This window comes from Mus musculus, chromosome 2 (assembly GCF_000001635.26).
Source record: "Mus musculus strain C57BL/6J chromosome 2, GRCm38.p6 C57BL/6J".
Taxonomy (NCBI): domain Eukaryota; kingdom Metazoa; phylum Chordata; class Mammalia; order Rodentia; family Muridae; genus Mus; species Mus musculus.
In genome coordinates, this window is record NC_000068.7 from 145,197,659 (window position 1) to 145,218,128 (window position 20,470).

The 20,470-nt window shown below is 42.5% G+C and overlaps 1 protein-coding gene across 1 annotated transcript in view; it reads left to right on the plus strand.

The window, feature by feature from the left end:
* The window catches only part of Slc24a3 (solute carrier family 24 (sodium/potassium/calcium exchanger), member 3), a 474,392-nt gene that overhangs the window by 29,884 nt on the left and 424,038 nt on the right, over positions 1–20,470 (plus strand). The gene's annotated exons all lie outside the window — the stretch shown is intronic.

Sequence of the window (20,470 nt, forward strand, 5' to 3'; positions counted from 1 at the left end):
ACACAGACACAGATATACACAGACACACATATACACAGCAGGCACACACCTCTTATCCTGTGCTAGTAATGCAGACAAGGGAATTACAGTGAGGAGAAAGTGTTAATTACCCCAGAGAAATTATGATTGCAACAGCCACAGGTCTTCAGAGAAATGCTCATTTAAAGGGAACAGCAAGGACTAGTCTTCTCAAAATTACTGTGTTGAGATCTGCCCTGTAAGTACTGGCCTCTCTCCTATCATCTCTGTGCAGGGATAGAGAGGTTCTACACTCATAATAAGTGGTGTGAGGACCAGACACCCTGAGGTAGAAATAACAGGGTAGCTCATTCTCTCTTTCTAGCTTCAGCTCCTGTGACTGGAGAATTTTGTCACCAGCATCTGCTTCTAGGGTATCTTTGAGATAGAGTGAGGACTTGTGCCTCACCGGAGGCCCTGATATACACTGGAGGGGGAGGGTGCTGCTGGTGGGAAAGAGATTTGCTTGAGACACTTGCTACACTGCTAGAGAACAATGTCCTTTGGACTGCTGGCCCCTTTCTCTTCCATTCATTTCAGCTCAGGGGTGAGCAGCATTTTGAGAACTCCCTAGATGCCTGTGGAAGGCTGGGATGTCCCAGCCTCTTCATGCTGGCAGGTAATAGGTTTGAGTGTGATAATAATCCTGCCATATTTTTCTTTTTCTCACCTTGCCTGTTGGTCAGAAGATTGCAAATCTGGTCTGAGATCATAGGATGTGGGGTGGAGAGGAAGAGCCTAAAAGCCGTGTAGGCCAGCCTCAATGCTTTGTGTAACACCACAGCAGCTGCTGGAGCCTAGTGCTGCAGTGTCTCTAGAAGTGGAGGTGAATACCCATAATGCCTTTCTACATGCATTGTCTCATGCCCTGTGCTTGTACAGAGCCTTGCTGCCAGCCAGTCCTGGAGACTCTCAGTCTCTAGCTAGAGGGAGCACACTAGTATCTCTACCAATAACTGTGCTCTGAGAAGTAGATAGACAAGTGACTGGTAATGGTGTGAGACCCCTTGCAGGCAGCCTTGACATGAGTCTTGGGCTCTAGCACACAAAGCTATTCTGGGAGTGGTCCCAGTCTGGCTGGATTTAGCATTCGGATCCAAGGAAAGTGGGTGAAGTGTGTTTTATGCCACAGTCAACTCCCTTCTTTATCTTCTGATCATGGAAAGTCTCCTCTCTTTGAAAAGTCTAATTCCCAGGGCTGGGAAGTCTCCATCTTGGTTGCAGGTCACTCCCTTGGACTGTGTGGGGGTAATGTGATAGTTGGTGAGGAAAATGATTGAAGGCTGACCTACATTTCTTCCCTTTGGCTGTGTCCTCTCACTGGCTGGCTCAACACCAAGAGCTTAACGAAGAAGATCAATTTCCAAGGTATAAAAAGCCTGGTTTATTAGTATCTCCTAAATATCCAAGTGCTTGCAAGGTTTTGTGAATCGATAAACCCATATATTAGTAAGGCATAATTTCTTCCCTTTCCCCTGAGATTCATCCTAGACCTACACAGCTTCTGGTTGGCTATGCAAGAACTGGTATGACTAGTTGAGCGTACATCATTTTGGATGGAAACAAAAGATTATAGATTGTTGTTTCTCATTGCAGCTATATTCAGAGGAGGTCTGAGGTTCTTAATGTGCCTCAATAGTACACCGCCCCTCAAAGCCACCCTTTTCTGTCACCTGGCAGGCAAAGGCTCAGTAGTACATATGTTGTATTGTGGACATAGACATAGCTTCCTACATGTGGACATAGGTTCCACATCCTAAGTTACTGGGAACTCCAGAGACATGTAAACTCTTTATAGTGAACCAAACTGTATGTGTGTAAGAGAGCACACTAGTATCTCTACCTATAACTGTGCTCTGAGAAGTAGATAGACAAGTGACTGGGAATGGTGTGAGACCCCTTGCAGGCAGCCTTGACATGAGTCTTGGGCTCTAGCACACAAAGCTATTCTGGGAGTGCTGTATACAATCATTTGTCCCCACCCCTACCCACTGGGGTAGTAAAACAATAAGGTAGCACTTGACCTCCTCCCAGGAAGTCATCCCTGCCTCTGGTTAGCACCACTATAGTTTTTGACAGTTGGAAGCAGGAGAGGCAGCTGGGAATATTGGCTTGGCTGGAGTCTGGTCAATCCCACTGGGAACCCCAAAACATAAGGACATCAGAGTTGATCTGATCTCAAGGTCAACGTTTGTATTTCCCAGTTCAGCACTAACTAGTCCCTAGTCCCTAGCCCCTAATCCCTGGCTATTCCTGGCATGGGATGCATGGCAGGTGTATAGCCTCTGAAAAAAGGTAGATTTCTCTGGAAGACAAGGGTAGCTGGAAGCCATGAGCAGTCACTGATCATGGCACCAGAGCGGTGCCTGGACAAGGAATGGATTCTAGTTTATACCTGCTGTGTGTTGGCCTGTCTTAGCTCTATACTTATTATTCTTGCAAGTCACTTTATGAACTCCCTGGACCAACCAGTTTATATGGTACCATTCAGTAGGTTTGGGAAGAACATCTTCTGAAATCAAGAACACTAGGCAAGTGAGAAAGTAGCTATACAGATATGGCAGTTGGGTAGGGCCTAGATGGGGCCCCGTTTGAGGCCCATCAAAGCTTAGTCATATGTCTGGGCTTAGTTTGCCTACTACGAGATACCAGGGTTGTGTGACTACTAGACAGCACTGGGAGGAGGATGTCCTCAGGTGTCTCCAGAAGTATGAGTAAAGTTTCCACCCCCAGTTCCTCCTTCTGGCCTAGGACCATTTTCTGCAGATGGCCTGGGTCCTCTTCAAGCAATTCTGTCACTCTAATTTTGGGGTCAGGCTGTTGTTTAGAAAAAAACATACTGATCTCACATACACCAGATTAGGCATCTGGGGCTGAATTCTAAAACAGCAAGAAGTACTCTCTGAGCATGCCCAAGAGCATTCCCCAAATCCAGCACCCATGAATCGGCAAGAATGGCTTGTAAGAAGCAATGGTGACACTGGTGGAGCTTAGGATGAAAACTTTAGCTTTCGACCCTCTTGTCGGACGTGGAGATATCCCTTTCAGGCTGGTGCATTCACTTCAGAATCTTGGCAGATTCAGGGAGACAGTGATGAATAGTGAATCAGCACCTCCCAGACATTGGGGGTCATTTTACTGCAGAGTGACTGCTTTTTGTCTCTATGGGAAATGGATGCAAGTATAAATATTAGGGCTGTAGAAGTGCAGAATAACAAGTGAACTTGATCCCAGGAGGTAGCAAGTTTGAATGACTCCCTTTGATTAGCCCAGTACACCTCCAGGGTTCCTGGACAGGTGCTTTGGAAAAGGTGATTGGCTTCAGCTTATCTCCCAGCCACAGTGTGATCACATCTCCCTGCAGACTCTCATCCACACAGGGAGTTTTTTGATTTTGAGACTAATAATAATTTTGTGGAAAGGTAAGAGGAGGCAAGGTGAAGTGTGGAATTGTGAATGGGGTGAACTGAACCCAGATCCAAGAGGAAGATTAATTTACAACTCAAAGGGAGGAGTGTTGGCATTACCTGGAGCCAGTCTGTGTGCCCTGAGTAAATGAATACCTCAGAGTTTGTCTGGGTTTCAGCTTCATTCATTCACTTGCACAGTCACTGAGGCAAGAGGTGTGAGATGAGACCAGGCTTGCTTGTATTGTATTTGAGATGTTCCATATAGATTGGGGTTTGGACAATAGAGGTCTAAGCAATGGGGGAAAAAAAAAAGCAAGCTTCACTCTTTTCTCAAAACTGTACTCAAAGCAGCTGGGATAGTAGCTGGCATTTCCGATACATGGCAGTGATGGCCAGTTAGTTCTCGCTCAGGGGGCTGGGGGGAGGGGTGGAGGTGGGGGAACACATCCCCTTACTCCTCGCCAAAGGACAATTTTCAGAAATGGTGAACCATGGTCTGCCTACAGATATACCATATATATGTCTAAGGAATGTGTTTACTTAGTTTTTAATGAGGAACCTGGTAACACGATACAAGCATGTCCTAAAAGCAGTCCAAAGAGCAGGTGGTTACAGCCCAGGGAGAATGAAAACGGTGCGCAAATGCAGGCAAAATTGCTTTCTTCTCTGGTGGGGGAGGGAAAGTTAATTAAATGCACTCTATGAAATTAGCAAGTCCAGGTAATTATTTTGCGTCATCCATTTACAATGTTGTAAAATAGCTCAAGGGTAATGAAAAGTTATAATCATATAATTTGGAAAATGTACTGTCAACAATACATGATTTTTCTACTGAAGCATGAATTTTTTTCCCTCAGTAAAATCCAGCAAAGATGTTCAGAAACTACCTTTGTACTTTTTAAAAATTAGCTATTTTCTTCATTTACATTTTCAATGCTATCCCAAAAGTCCCCCACACCCTCCCTCCCCCTCTCTCCTACCCACCCACTCCCACTTCTTGGCCCTGGCGTTCCCCTGTACTGAGGCATATAAAGTTTGCAAGACCAATGGGCCTCTCTTTCCAGTGATGGCCGACTAGGCCATCTTCTGATACATATGCAGCTAGAGACACGAGCTCCGGGGGTACTGGTTAGTTCATATTGTTGTTCTACCTATAGGGTTGCAGATCCCTTTAGCTCCTTGGCTACTTTCTCTAGCTTCTCCATTGGGGGCCCTGTGATCCATCCAATAGCTGACTGTGAGCATCCACTTCTGTGTTTGCTAGGCCCCGGCATAGCCTCACAAGAGACAGCTATATCAGGGCCCTTCCAGCAAAATCTTGCTAGTGTATGCAATGGTGTCAGTGTTTGGAGACTGATTATGGGATGGATCCCTGGGTATGACAGTCTCTAGATGATCCATAATTTCGTCTTAGCTCCAAATTTTGTCTCTGTAACTCCTTCCATGGGTGTTTTGTTCCCAATTCTAAAAAGGGGCAAAGTGTCCACACTTTGGTCTTTGTTCTTCTTGAGTTTCATGTGTTTTGCAAATTGTATCTTATATCTTGGGTATTCTAAGTTTCTGGGCTAATATCCACTTATCAGTGAGTACATATCATGTGAGAACAAATTAGAAAGGTCAATCTGCAAATTCATCTGGAATAACAAAAAACCTAGGATAGCAAAAACTCTTCTCAAGGATAAAAGAACCTCTGGTGGAATCACCATGCCTGACCTAAAGCTGTACTACAGAGCAATTGTGATAAAAACTGCATGGTACTGGTATAGCAACAAACAAGTAGACCAATGGAATAGAATTGAAGACCCAGAAATGAACCCACACACCTATGGTCACTTGATCTTTGACAAAGGAGCTAAAACCATCCAGTGGAAAAAAGACAGCATTTTCAACAAATGGTGCTGGCACAACTGACGGTTAACATGTAGAAGAATGCGAATTGATCCATTCCTATCTCCTTGTACTAAGGTCAAATCTAAGTGGATCAAGGAACTCCACATAAAACCAGAGACAGTGAAACTTATAGAGGGGAAAGTGGGGAAAAGCCTCAAAGATATGGGCACAGGGGAAAAATTCCTGAATAGAACAGCAATGGCTTGTGCCGTAAGATTGAGAATGGACAAATGGGACAAATTTGCAAAGTGTCTGTAAGGCAAAAGACACTGTCAATAAGACAAAAAGGCCACCAACAGATTGGGAATGGATCTTTACCTATCTTAAATCAGATAGGGGACTAATATCCAATATATATAAAGAACTCAAGAAGGTGGACTCCAGAAAATCAAATAACCCCATTAAAAATGGGGCTCTGAGCTAAACAAAGAATTCTCACCTGAAGAACACCGATTGGCTGAGAAGCACCTGAAAAAATGTTCAGCATCCTTAATCATCAAGGAAATGCAAATCAAAACAACCCTGAGATTCCACCTCACACCAGTCAGAATAGCTAAGATCGAAAATTCAGGTGACAGCAGATGCTGGCAAGGATGTGGAGAAAAAGGAACACTCCTCCATTGTTTGTGGGATTGCAAGTTTGTACAACCACTCTCGAAATCAGTCTGGCGGTTCCTCAGAAAATTGGACATAGTACTACTGGAGGATCCCACAATACCTCTCCTGGGCATATATCCAGAAGATGTTCCAATTGATAAGAAAGAGACATGCTCCACTATATTCATAGCAGCCTTATTTATAATAGCCAGAAGCTGGAAAGAACCCAGATGCCCCTCAACAGAGGAATGGATACAGAAAATGTGGTATATTTACACAATGGAGTACTACTCAGCTATTAAAAAAATGAATTTATGAAATTCCTAAGGCAAATGGATGGACCTGGAGGGCATCATCCTGAGTGAGGTAACCCAATCACAAAAGAACTCACTGATATGTACTCACTGATAAGTGGATATTAGCCAGAAACTTAGAATAACCTTTGTATTTTTTTAAATTTGTAAGTAGAAATAATGTTTTTAAACATAAAAATTTTGATATTCTTTCTGTCTCACTCCCTGACAGTGCTACCATGTGGCCTAGGCCTAACCTTGACCTCCTGTCTCCTCCTGAATACTGTGATAAGGGCATATGCTTCAAGTAACTTGAAGAGTTATTTTAGAAGAAAATTACTAGGCTTACCTTGCATGCTTTCCCAAGGTTTGTATTAATGAGTCTGGATGGTGGTTATAAGATCTATGTATATATGGAATACACAAGACACTGAGCGTATAACTAGCCTCAGAGTATCTATCCTGTGAGCCAGAGTGAAGAGGCTCATACAGCTCAAAGAGCCACACATCCACGGTTCTATGGTAGATGCAGAAGAGGGGTGGGAAACAGCACAGTTTGAAACATCTGGATAATTCCAGAACAAAACATCTGCATTTCTAGTGACCACTGGATCTTTTTTAATAATTTTTATTAGATATTTTCTTCATTTACATTTCAAATGTTATCACCTTTCCACTTTTAGTTTCCACTCTGAAAGTCTCCTATACCCTCCCCCCACCCTGCTCCCCAACTCACCCACTCCTGCTTCCTGGCCCTGGCATTCCCCTGTACTGGGGCACATAATCTTCGCAAGACCAAGGGCCTCTCCTCCCATTGATGGCGGACTAGGCCATCCTCTGCTACATATGTAACTAGAGACACAGCTTTGGGAGTGTACTGGTTAGTTCATATTGTTGTTTCTCCTATAGGTTTGCAGACCTCTTTAGCCCCTTGGGTACTTTCTCTAGCTCTTTCATTAGGGGCCCTGTTTTCCATCCAATAGATGACTGTAAGCATCCACTTCTGTATTTGCCAGGAACTGGCAATAACCTCACAAGAGATAGCTATATCAGGATCCTGTTAGCAAAAATCTTGCTTCGACTACTGGATTTTGCACCTTATCTTTTTACACTTCATCCTCAGCATGGGTAAAATGGCAATAACCAAATCCCTTCCAGGGCAATGTGTCTCCTTTTAAAAAAATGTATCATTCTGTTCTTTGATTCACCAAGCACTTCAATTCCTTCTGCTCTTATATGACCTTTCCTCTCATTCTATTATCATTACCTGGTCCTGGCCCTCATCTCTCCATCCACTAGCAGGTCACGGCTGTGGCTTCTGCACTCATCTTAGTTCTGTAAGCCTTTCTTTAATGCTTTCTGAGGACCATGAGGGCACATGCTGGTGGAGATAATGATGCTGAGCATGAAGATGAACATTAATTAGAAACTTATACTGCTAAATGTATGATCATAAACAGAGGAACGTTCTAGAAGGAGAATATTATATGACTATGCAAAAGGAAACCTCAGTTTAGTCTGAGGGTAGAATGAAACTTCCCTGAGGAAGCAGTTGCTGGAGCAAGGTTTGTGAGGAATGAGTAGAAATGGCATGCATAAAGGTAAGGTGGTGACTTTTGCCAGGGACACTGGGTGGCACGAGGCTTGGTGCAGTCGAGAGGCTGAGTATGGGAGACCTGGGTTAGCAGAAAGCAGATAAAGCCTAGAGTAGCCTTGGATGAGAAGGGGGAAGGCAAGCAGAGACAGACACTTATTTTTTCTTTAATCCTTTCTTACAGTCCAGTTTTGATCCCTTTCCCGGTCCACCCTCTGAATGTTCCTCATCCCATACCTCCTCCCCACCCCTGTCTCCAAGCATCTGTCCCCACCCCACCACCCCACCCCACCCCACCAGACCTCTCTACTCCCTGAGATCTCAAGCCTCTCAGGATTAGGCGCATCTTCTCTCATTGAGGCCAGACCAGGCAGTCCCCTGCTGTATATGTGTCGGAGGCCTCATATCTGCTGGTGTATGCTGCATGGTTGGTGGCTCAGTGCCCAAGAGACCTTGGGGGTCCAGGTTAGTTGAGACTGCTGCTCTTCCTATGGGGTCACCCTTCTCCTCAGCTTCTTACAGCTTTTCCCTAATTTAACCACAGGGGTCCCCACCTTCTGTCCATTGGTTGTGTGTAAATAGCTGCATCTGACTATTTCAGCTGCTTGTTGGGGCTCTCAGAGGGTATTCATGATAGGCCCTTGTTTGTAAGCACACCACAGCAGCAGTAATAGTGTTAGGTCTTGGAGACTCCTCTTGAGCTGGGCCTGTCTCTGGACCTCTTTCCCTCAGGCTCTTCTCCACTTTTGTCCCTGCAGTTCTTTCAGACTGGAGCAATTCTGGGTCAGAGTTTTTGACTGTGGGATGGCAACGCTATCCCTCACTTGATGCCCTGTCTTTCTACTGGAGGTGGACTCTACAAGTTCCCTCTCCACACTGTAGGGCATTTCATCTAAGGTCCCTCCCTTTGAGTCCTGAGAGTCTCACCTCCCAGGTCTTGGGTATATTCTAGAGGATTCCCCTCACCTCCTACACCCTGAGGTTGCCTGAGAAACAGTTTTACATTGCAGTAAGTACTCAAGTGTCTTTGTCAGGGTTACGGGAGATCCTTGAGGATTTTGAGCAGGTAGGGAATGACAGAACTGGCTGGATCTTTTATAAAGATCATTGTGGCAACTATGTGTTGTCCAGTAGACAAGACACCCTAAAATTCCTCCTGATTCAAGAGCAAGAAATACTCCAGAGTATCACAGCAGGGGCAGGAAAAAGCTATAAAGGAGGAAAAGATATCCCTGGACCTGAAACCAAACCAAAAGACCGGAATTGGTGGAGAGAACATGTTGCCACAGACCACCTCATTTCCTCAGTAGACATGAGATGGATGTTTAATTAAATGACTAAAGTCAAAAGGTAAGGTTAGGAGTGGTCACAGGTTAAAGGACTAGATACAAGAGGGACCCTTTCAGTAGTAAGAGAAAGGACATATAGTAATTCTCCAATCAAAAGGAAATGGTGGAAAACTCCCTTTTGACCTGGGCTCTGGCTGGGAATGGAAGAGCTTGTCCCAAAAATATTTTGCCATGGATCTGCCATGTGGGTTTTTAATTCTTCTTCACTCTATTTCCATGACTCTAGAGATTCCATGCGAAGACCTGAACATTATAATAGGTCCTACACATCTGAGGCGCTCAGAATTTTAAAGAAATTCATCCAATAGTGTGAATAAACACATATATAAGCATCTTAAAGTGCATAGAGCAATAATGATAATTAATTTGGGTAAGTGGTCAGAATTAAAACATCATATTCTTCTGTTTTGAGGTAGAATAGATATTTTCATAAAAATGTAAGTTTATTAAGTTAAATATAAATGTGTACATTAAAATTATGAGGAGTTTCTGAAGTAGTAAGACTAGGGAATGTGACTTCCAAATGAAAAGAAGAACACACATGACAAAAGGAATCTTGTTGGTTCAAAGAAGAGAGCAAAACTAATGATAAGAAGAAATAGAGGACATGAAAATGTGAAGCTATAAAATCAGAAGGTAAAAGCAAATTCACACAAATGAATACTAAATGTGAGTGGACTAAACTTAAGACTATTGTCAAACTGAATCATAGAAAAACAAGAGTTCTTTATGTTGTTTATAATGGATGATATGATGTAAAAGTACAAATGGCTGAATAGTTAAGAATGAAATTCTATAGCAAAACACTAAGAAAAGACCCTAATGAATCATATTAGACATTGCTATAAAGTAGTTTTAAGAACCAAGAGAATTAAAGGGTCAATAATTAGTGATAGAAAATACTGCTCACAGCAATTTAAGTATTCTAAGAAGTTAATCATCTCAAGATACAATTCACAGACTGTAACAATCACAAGTAGGGACAAACTGAGACATTACAATACTGAGGTATTTTTAATACAGCCTTCTCTGTACCTGAATAATCAAGAAGTCAAAATATCCACTGATCTGAGCAAAATATACAAGATCTGAGCAAAAGTTTAACCTGATGGATGCATGACAAATAACTCAACATTTAAGAACCCGACATACTTAAGAATTCTCTATACACCTGGCCATGATGTAAGTATTTTAAAAAGCAAGTGTCAGCATCCCAGCAACTAAATTCTTTGACCACAGAGAGACACTTCTGGCCTTAATTACAAGCTGTGTGGTCTGTTCTATGATACTACATTGTATCCTATAGTCATATATCATTTAATGCTTGGGACCCATTCTGAGAAATGGTGATTTTCATTGTCATGAGTATCATGAATATCAGTGGTACACAAACCCAGATGGAATGTCAGAACATGTTACTGTGATGAATATATATATTGTAGACAGATGTAACACTGTGGTTAATATATGAACAGAAAAGGTTCAGTGAAAATACAGGGCAAAAGATAAAGGAAATCACGTCCCTATGTAGGTGCTACCACTGATAGAGCATGCAAGCCTTGGTGTGAAAAGGACAGGAGATAGGAATTGACTAGGTAGGTTAGGGGCAGCAGTTCAAGAATGCCCTTACTAGAAGCAAGGAAGGCCAGAAGGTAGTTGTATTTTTTTTAAATCTCCCCTTAAATGAGCTCCTCGCCTGCATGGAGGCTATGCCCAAGGGTATGACTGAAACTCCAGGCCAGACATAAATCCATTCTGGGTTTTTATGATGGAGAAGGATTCTATTTATTCTGATTTTATCAGCTCTCCTAATGATGGGTAGAGCTACCTCTTCAGAGCAAGGAATGTTGTGGTTGACTTGGTCAAGGCTCTGTTTGGAAAGCCATTCTTTATGGTTAAAAGAATGGGATGTGCTTTTGGCACAGAGTGGAAACCTAACATTTTCAGGTACAGAAAAAAAAAACCTGTTAATCCAGCTGGACCCCTTGATCATGGGGCCCAGGGGCAGTCACTTCAGGAAAGTTGAGTTACCTCAAGGTGTGGTAAAGAGATGGGAGGAGTAATCATTCTTTTCGTGAGATAATATACTTCAGAAGAGCAACCCTCAGAGCCACTGCATGCAGCTGGGTTAGGTCACTGTGCTTTTCCCACCTGCTTTCTCTGCTTTCTGCCTTTCTGTCACTTTCCTTTTGATACTAGCCCTTGCCTGTGCATGCTTTCTGAACCACACTTGCTCATCCTTCTTCTCTGAAGGTCTCCCCTTCCTGACCACGATGTGGGTATTTACCATGTGGGTTTCTCTCCTCTTCTGCATTTTCCTCTTCCAGGAAGCTTCTAAGATTTACAGTCTGACAGGCCTGGGATTTGTCTTTTAAACTCTAATTTTCCTTCATCTTTATCTCTCGGTCTGCTCTTAAGTTATCTTATCAATGAGACTAAGAACCCTGAGAGGGGACTCTAATTTCCCATGGTAACATTTGGTAAGGAAGATGGGGATCCCCAAATTTTCAAAAACAAGCTTCTCTGTGCCAGCCAGTGAGTGAATACTGAGTAAGTGTGGTATCAGCACTGGCTGTCTGACACAGAGGACATTATGGCGCTCTACATTTAATCTATTCTGAACTTAGAATCGATCTGAGCTACAATAACTTATAAATCTCATGTTCTAAGATTTTTTGGTCCTTTTGTAATGATATCTAGAATGCAAACATCTGGTAGTTTTGTAAAAATACTCCTTTCTTCCTTCATGTGAAACAGGCTCTTGCTTCTCAAACTCACAATCCTGCCTCCACGTTTTAAGTATGATATTATAGGCCTATACCACTAGGTATGGCCTCAAAGTGCTTTCTTTATACTCTTATTGCCATTTTAAAATGATATTCCTCTAAGCCAAAACACAAACACATACGCTCTAGCCTAGAACCACACAGCACCAAGAGTCTCAAAGAAACCCTCTCTCAGCACTACATCTGGCCCACAGGAAAGTCTCAAGGGGAGGCAACAGAAGCCTCTTGTGGGGCAGGCCCTTCCTTTCTCCTAGATGTCTTATAGTTAACCCTTTAGAGTGTCAGTTTCCAAAAGAAGAATCACAAATGACCAAGTAGGATTTTGTTCTGTATTGTTTTTCACATTTTTAAAATTATCTTTAATCTTTTTTTACAGTCTAGTCACTATCCTCCTCCCAGTCTGCCCTCCAACAGTTCCTCATCCCATTCCTCCAAGAGGATGTCCCCCAAGACCCCCACCTCACCAGGCCTCCCCACTCCCTGGCAGACACAGATATTTACACCCAATCAATAGACAGAAGTTTTGCCTTGTTTTAATGTTCAACATTCCTAGCTATTGGGGAAATGTAAATTAAAACCACTTTGAGACCTTACTCTGGTCAGAATAGCTATCATCAGGACCCTGACAATGAATGCTGGCAAGGATGTGGGGGAAAGGAAACCTTATTCACTGCTGGTAGGAGCAAGTCAGTATGGAGAATTCTCAAAAATATTTTAAAGATAGAATTGCCATATGACCTAATCACAACATTCCTAGTTAAAGGCATCTATATTCTATCATGGAGATATATGCACATCCATGCTCACATCTGCTCAATTCACAATAGCAAGGACATAGAATCAGTGTAGATGCCCAGCAACAGATGAATCCATAATGAAAATGGGATACATATACACAGTGGAATCTTATCAACTGCAAAGGAAAATAAAATTATGAAGACTTCAGGACAATAGGTCTAGAAAGTAGTATATTAAGCAAGGTCATCTAAACTCAAAGACCAAAACTGCTCATATGTGAATAACTTGTAATATATGCATGAATGTATATGTATGTGTATATTATATATTTATACATACACATATATATACATATATATATACACATATATACATATATGCATATGCATGCACATATATTTGGATAGAGATGTGGGGATAGCCCATGAGAATTAGAATGGAGATGAAGACACAGTGAAAAGAATTGGTGAGAAAGGGGATGGGTGCCAAAGGACACATTGGACATGGAGAGGAGACCTGGCTTGGTCTGGAATGCAGAAGATGAGTGGGGGAAGAGAATCTGCTAGGATACACTTTGAAAGTGCCATCATGGTAGCTAATATTTTTGTATGCAAATTTAAAACAATGAAAAACTCTTCAGTTTAGCAAATAGGGAAATTAGCGATGTGGTCCATTATTGTTACCAGATGCAGGCACTGTGCGTAGTTGTACACTCTATGCCTCTTTACAATGGGCAGCACAGCAGGCTTCTTTCTGTAAAGATCATCACAATTATGTGTGAAGCACTGTACTGTCTTCCTGACTTGCCCAGCTCCTTAATAATCTTAAGGGACTGCACCAAATGGGGTCTGTTGTTGCCTGAGATGCCATTATGCAGCACACACTGTAGTGTACTACGCCACAGGAAAGAAAGACTAAAAATAAATGAGTTAATTATTTGCTGTAAGAAGTTAGAGCCAAGAACAATCAAATAAACCCAGAGACATTTAAAGGGAAGAACTAATCTATGTAAGTACAGCCAGTTAAATGGCAGAACTTAGAACTGTCAAAACCAAACCTAGTTCTTCATACAGAGCAATGAAATACATACTCTTCTAGGTAAGTTTAGTTAACAGAGATGGCTAATATTGAAGAATGGTGGTTCATAGATAGAGTTGTGCACAGAGATCTTTACCAGTGCACTAGGAAACACAGGCAGAGCTGGAGTTGTTCTAGAGAAGAAGATGCTGAAAGTGGGACCCAAGAGGAAATTGAACAGTTGAAGGAATACGCACTAATGAGATTTTTAAATCAGTAGTGTGAAATATCTTTATTAAGTCTACTAGTGGGTTTACCTCACAGATAATCAAAGAATAAAAGATGTGATTTGTAGAATAAATGTAAAAAGACATTTTAGAAACTCAATTTTTTTAATCTTTCCTCTCACCTCTTCTATTTATCTCTACCTCTTCCACCCACTCCTACTCCTCCCTCTCTTTCTGCCAAGCAGGAGTACTAGAAAGTAGAATTAGGCTATCAGAACCAGAAAAGAATATAGGTATTAGTTAAATCAAATAAGTATCTCTTTTAAAATCAAGAGAAGGCAACATTGATCACATTATTCTTTTTAATACATGTTTTACCTGAGCTTCTGCGTGACATAACATGTCAAGACAAGTTAAAGATGAAAGCATTTCCTTAGGCTGGTGGGGTATCTCCGTGGTTAAGAGCACTGGTTGCTCTTTCAGAGGACCTGGGTTCTGTTCCCAGCACCCACTTGGTGGTTCACAACCATCTGTAACTCCAGTTCTGAGGACCTGCTCTCCCCCCTCTGTGGGTTCCAGACACACACGATGAACATAAATACATGCAAGCAAGACAGCCACCCATCCTTATCCTTCATCTAACTCCGACCTTCTAGGCCAGAACCGTTCTCCTCGGTTGCTTCTCTTCAGTGTTTGTCTGATGAAAGGGAAATAAATTAAGGAGATGGGAAAAAAAAAAAGGAATCTAAATCCAATTTCTGAACGTCTTCAGCACTTTCTAGTGATCTGTAACTTTCTCAGAACACTCTTTAAAAGGGAAGGGTATAATCCAGAAGTAATAATTTTGTGGCTAAAAATATGAGGCTCCCAGCCACTGAAATGTTCAATGCTGGCGGCAGCAGACAGCTCCCAGCTTTGTGTGGTGTGGCAGCCAACAGTCACGTGTAATGGAGTGAGAACTTGAATGGCGGGATCCAGATTGCAATATGCTCATCAAACTTTGAAGAATAGGAATATTTTGGTAATAATTCTGTACTGATTATGCATCTCAAAGATATTTTTGATGCATGTAGTTTTTTTTTTTACTTTTTTTTTTTTTTTAAGAAAATGTTGACATTGTAAATGCTAGGAATGTAAGGTTCTATGTAGGGCTTGCCTCTGTACATGTTTGTTTCTGTTGGCCATCAGGTCTGGATCTGCTTTTTGTAAGTGTGTGGTTTGAAGCTTGTGCCTCAGTTTCTTTGTTTCTCACTTGTTTGTAGGCAGGGATGCTAAGTCTCATGTCTCACAGGTATTTGAGAGAAGTGGGCAACACAGCTCACAATGGACTGCTCAAGTCACGGTAAGGCTTTATAAGAGGTGCACTGGATACTTTTGTTTCTTGCCTGCCAGTCCACTTTTGTTCAGGAACACAGCAGAATCCCACAAATTGTGGAAAGCAGAGGGGTTTGGTGGTGGGGGTAGGGGGGAAGAAAACCTGACCATGGTTCTGGCGTCTTGCTTTATGAATGGAGCCAGAAGTCTGAAGCAGCAGCTAAGCAGGATTTTGACATTTGTCTTCCTTATGGACTTCTACATATACAGAGAATTAATTCTATGAGCCCAAAATCCCACAGTCCTAGTAGATACGTGGTGTATAAGCCAGTGAGAGAGCACATACAAGTGTGCTTTTATTTAAATAAAAAAAAATTTTAAGTAAAAAATTGCTTAAAAACACCAAAAAAAAAAAAAAAAGAAAAGAAAAGAAAAAAGAAAAGAAAGAGAAAAATGTAAAAGACCAGACAATAACCAAGAGTCATGTGAGTAGTGCTTATGGCACGGCGCAAGCATTGCTCGGATGCTTCGGCTGGCGCTCATACTCCATGTCAGTTTGCTTTTTGTGCTTTCAGTTACACGAAACATTTCCAAGAGTTCCCCAGATGCAGCCCTCTTTTTCCTCCTGGTTGCTCTCATTGGGTGCATTGATAAGTTTGTCTTTTCGGATTTCTGCGCTGCAGTGCAGCCTTACTGACCACACCGTGTCATCATTCCCAAGGGCAGCCGCGTCTTCCACAGCTCTGTCACCATGTGGCTTCTTTCCCTTCCATGGCACCACTTGCCACTGCTTTGCCTCACTTCTGTCTTATGGGTGACATCTTTGGATTATCCATCTTGCAAAATGTCACAAGGCCCGGAAGTGGAGATACAGCTTCATGATCGCCTGCCCTGTAGGAGTGAGTCGGCTGATGCAGAGACACTTCAAGAGCGACTTCGAGAACTTGGATGTGTGGGCCACTGATCAAGAGGCACCGCCATTTGCATGATGATTTGAGGTAGCAGCAAATGCTGAACTCTTGGATGAGGGACAGTAGGAGCGAAACTCAAACATCAGGGTTGGGGTACCACTGTGACTTCACTAGACCGTAGGTAGCATCTGACATTGGTGACTTTCTGGACTGCAAAATGAGGGCTGCATATACTCAGCATGTTCTCTGGGGAGCAAGACTCCCCCTCCTGCTCCTCTATGTCCCTTGCCCCCCATTTGCACTGTAAGGGCTCCTTTCCCAATTGCATTCCTCTAATGCTATCCTGTACACAGTCTGAGCATGTGAGGGAGATGCGCGTGGCCAGCAATCCCTGAGTCATTCAACAGCCATGTGCCCAGGCTCTATTCTACACTGGGCTCCGACCTGGCCTCTGGTATATTTTCTGGCAACTGAAAGTGCCTGAAATTGCTCTCATTTTTGGTTTTTGGCAGCTAAGTTTGCAACATATTTTCCAAACCACTGCTTATACCGTTTGCAGAAGGTTTTAAAGTTGCTCTTTGCTTGCACAACTTCCCAGTATCCTGATGGTGGAGATACACACATTAGGCGCATCGTCTCCTGAGATTGGGCTACAGTCCCATTTTCTAAATAGGACAATCAACTAATGGACAGGGTCTAAACTTGCATTGCTGTTGGTTAATTATTCAAAGCAGTGTTTCATCAAAGCCAGTCCTATTTCTCAGCACCGTCTTTCCTTGGTGTTTTTTAATTGGCCTAGGAATTATGGCTACCATGGTCTACAGGGTGTGTTTGAGTTTACTTAGGATCAGATGTCTTTGCCTGGAGGGTTAAATTCCACTACAGAACTACCCCAACCAGAATAGAGGTGTGGCCAGAGGGAAAAGTTCATTTTAGAGTGGGGGAAAAAGCCCAAACCAACCAACGAACAAACCAAAACTCAAAACAACCCTTCACCATTAAATGCTTATAAGTTGTGTAGGAAAATAATGCATTTGTTTACGAAATTGGAAATTCATTTTAAATGAGTTCTGTGCCTTTTAGAGTGAAGGAAACTGAACAGTCACTAGTAAAGATTATGCTGCAGGCTTCTGCATCTCATCCTGCAGGGTCCTAAGGATAGTCTTAGAGTTAGGAGTTATTAACTTCACAGAGGAAGCTAAAGCCAAGACAGGAAAAAAATGCACAAGATCTTATATCTTTATTTATTAGAATTGAATTTTAATTAATTTATTTATCTGTTCTCAAATTCCTTACATTTTTCCATGTGAAATTAATTGTAAATGCTTCGGCTCATGGCTTCCAGTCAATCTTGGGACCATTACAGACATCACCAATTGATAACCTATCCATTTTCTCTACTTTATGACATACTGCTATCTTTGAAGGTGTTGAATGGTGCTTAGAATAGAAATTACACCTGACTTCTTAAAGGAAAGGTAAGGAAAGCAATAATAATAATAATAATAATTAATAATAATTTAGGAAAAGTTACCTTGGAGAATCCGTGGGATCCTGCTGGCAGGCAGCTTTTAGGCCCTTATTGCTGTAGAGAGCTCTCCACCCTCCTGGCATTTTCTTAGATCTATTATTTCTATATTAGGACTAGTGAGGGAGAGCTAAAGTAATCTCTGAGGAATAAGCCACAGACAGCAAAGAAAAACAAGAACTTGTGAATTTATATTCTGCATGTTCAGCCAATATCTTGGCTTGGGTTTCCCTAAAAACAGACATTCAGATAAGTGCTTTAGTGCAAGGTGGTTACCCAGGAAGCAGACAGAGGAAATGAGGTAAGGGAGGAAGAAGGGCAAATAAAATACCTTTTTAAAAAACATGTCAGTATATCACACACACACACACACACACACACACACACACACACACACACACACACGGCAAGTCTGTGAACATCTGCATGCATGTATATGATATGTATGCACATATTTGTATATACATACACATATATGAATACAACTATATGCATATAGAAATGTACATATTTTGCATATACGTATATATGCATGCACAGATGTTCACACACTTGCTGCATGCATGTGTGTGTGTGTATGTGTGTGTTTTACATAATCACATGTAAAAAGATCAAGTTTGGGTGTGTTCCATGATTCCAAATTCTTGAGACAAGATTTATCATCGACTCTAGCAAGCTGCCCAGGGAGCTCCCAGGATTCACCTGTCTCTGCCTCTCTGACACTGGCCTTGCAAACACATGCTGTTCTGTTTTTCATGTAGGTGATGGGATATGAGCTTGGGTCCTCATGCTTTCAAGGCCAGCATTTGACTGATTGAGCCGTCCCCTCAGCCCTGAATGCTCTACTCAAGCTGACTATAATAGTGGGTACTGAGGCTGAACTCTAGTGGGATCTTGGAGTATATGGAAACAGCTTCAAGATCATCCTGTTGCAAGGCGAAGAAGATGGGGCATTTTCCCACTAAACCAACTCCCTACCACTTTAGAATGCCTTCTGTCAACCCCTGCCCTTTCGTGAAACCTTCTTTTAATTCACAGATGCAGGGGATAGTCCTTATGAGGAAAATGCTTGGTGCAGGTCTCAGAGTTGTGAAGCAGGGACAGAATAGAATGGAACAGAAGTAACAAGGGCAACTACAGAGAGTTCTTCTCCAGCATCTGTCTTCTCTCATCTGTCTCCGAGGGATGTTTTTCCCAGATGGCCAGCAGAGAGCCACGCTATTCCCACCTCCCTTGCTATAGGAAATCACCCAGATTTTCCATGTTCTGAGCTGTTAATCCCATGTACACACACCCCTAATGGCTTTTCTCTACACCTAGGCAACATGCCTAGTGGCTGCAGCCAGCTCTGTGGATTTGTAATTTATGGCACTGGTTGATTCCATCAAAGACAGCAGAGAGTGCTGTGTGTAACTCCTAATAAATTCCTTGTTATCTTTTACAACCATTACGGGAGAGCATCATTCCTCTGGATAAGGCAGGCCATGTCAGCCAGAGCAAATGTTACCCCAGACAGCCATGGATCTACAATTAAAGAGGTGTCAGGGCCAAAATAAGTGCCTCTGAGATGGAGCCAAATACTTTCCTACAACAAAAGAGCAGACGGAAGGCAGGAAGAACTCAGATGCCTTTGGGTTGAGGAGACCCTCAACTATGGAGGGTCCCAGCAGCTATTTGGTAGCAATATCTTTGCCACCAAAGCTTGGAACAAAAATAAAAAGGCATGGTGGTGACAGGACATCATCTGCCCATGGTAATAGATGCTAATTGACTCAGGCAGCTGAGTTTAATAATTTTTGTCATCTGTTGAAACCAACTAGCACATAGAGTGGTTCAGTCTCACCATTTCAAATGAGTGGATGCTCAGGGTTCCTCTTTCATCCCAGGTTACCTTTCTTCTAGCTTAAAAAAATGCCTACAGATATAATGTGGTGGTATAGTTCCCAGAACCACCCACCCCCATTCCCATCCTGCTCATTGCCTTTGAATTGTCTTGGTGTATTCATTCACATGTGACATTATCCCACTCCACTGTGGAAGCTAGCAGCCAGCAACTCCATGGATTTTTTAAAATTACTTTGAAGTTCCTGTGATACATTTATTTGGGTCTTCCAGTTTGGGAATGGGTTAGCTTCTATCTAGCTGTGGGTACAACTTCGCAACCATACTCCAAAGCAAAATGCAGAAACGACACTCACTCTTTCAGTGCCCTGGTTGGAGCAGTGTATATGCTTCAATTTCTGTCATTATGCAATAGGTACTTTGCCTCTAAGAGTCAGGTGAGGTCAATCATGCAGCAACATGTGGAATAATTCCTGGATCCTTGGTCTTCCCACTGGATTAAGCAATGGCTCTGTGCCTCATGTGTCTCCCTGGGGCTACACCTGGAATAGTGCCATTTATAGAAGGTGTTGGCCATTGTCCCAGGTCCTATGGACTCATCTGCCTGTTTCTGTAGGTGGAGGGAGGGGCTGTAACTAAGTTTCACATCCCCTGGGGACTTGTTGGGATATCCCAAGGTATAGGCCATATCATGTTAATTTCAACCAGTGACATCCAGATGTTGAAGGTCAATGACATGCCTACCACTTTTGGTCATAGAAACCAGCCATTTTCAGAGCCTATTCAGATCAGGGGGTTGGGGAGTCATGAAAGAAAGTGTTCAGGAACTGAGAAATGCCTATGTAGCACACAACTACATAAGCAACTTCCTTGCTAGGTGTCACTTTGACACTGCACGCTTCTACCCTTGGGGCCTTAACTCTCTCAGCAGTTGGGTCATAACCTTCTGGGTTTTC